Source organism: Nestor notabilis, unplaced genomic scaffold, assembly GCF_000696875.1.
Source record: "Nestor notabilis isolate BGI_N333 unplaced genomic scaffold, ASM69687v1 scaffold5161, whole genome shotgun sequence".
Taxonomy (NCBI): Eukaryota; Metazoa; Chordata; class Aves; order Psittaciformes; family Psittacidae; genus Nestor; species Nestor notabilis.
The window spans coordinates 1-301 of record NW_009913220.1 but is presented as its reverse complement, the minus strand read 5'-3'; positions in this window follow the sequence as shown (position 1 = coordinate 301).

Genomic DNA, 301 nt, shown 5'->3' with positions numbered 1-301 from the left:
CATCGCGCCCCGGGGGCCGCCCTGCCACTGAGAAAGGCTGTTTCTCCACCGCCGGTTTTGGCCAGCTCCGTGCTCCAAGAGCACTCCACTACACATTACACCGCTCAGCAAGGCCCACGTACCGCGCATACCACAAAACCCGTGCTTTCGGGGGCACGGCTTCTTCCAGCCAGCCCCTGGACAAAGCAAGCCGCAGTGGGAAAGCGCTGTTGGAGGGCTGGAAGGCACCCAGGCTGCGGGGAGGAGGAGGCAGAGGGGACAGAGATGGCTGTCCTGCCCTCCATACCTGCCCTCCATACCG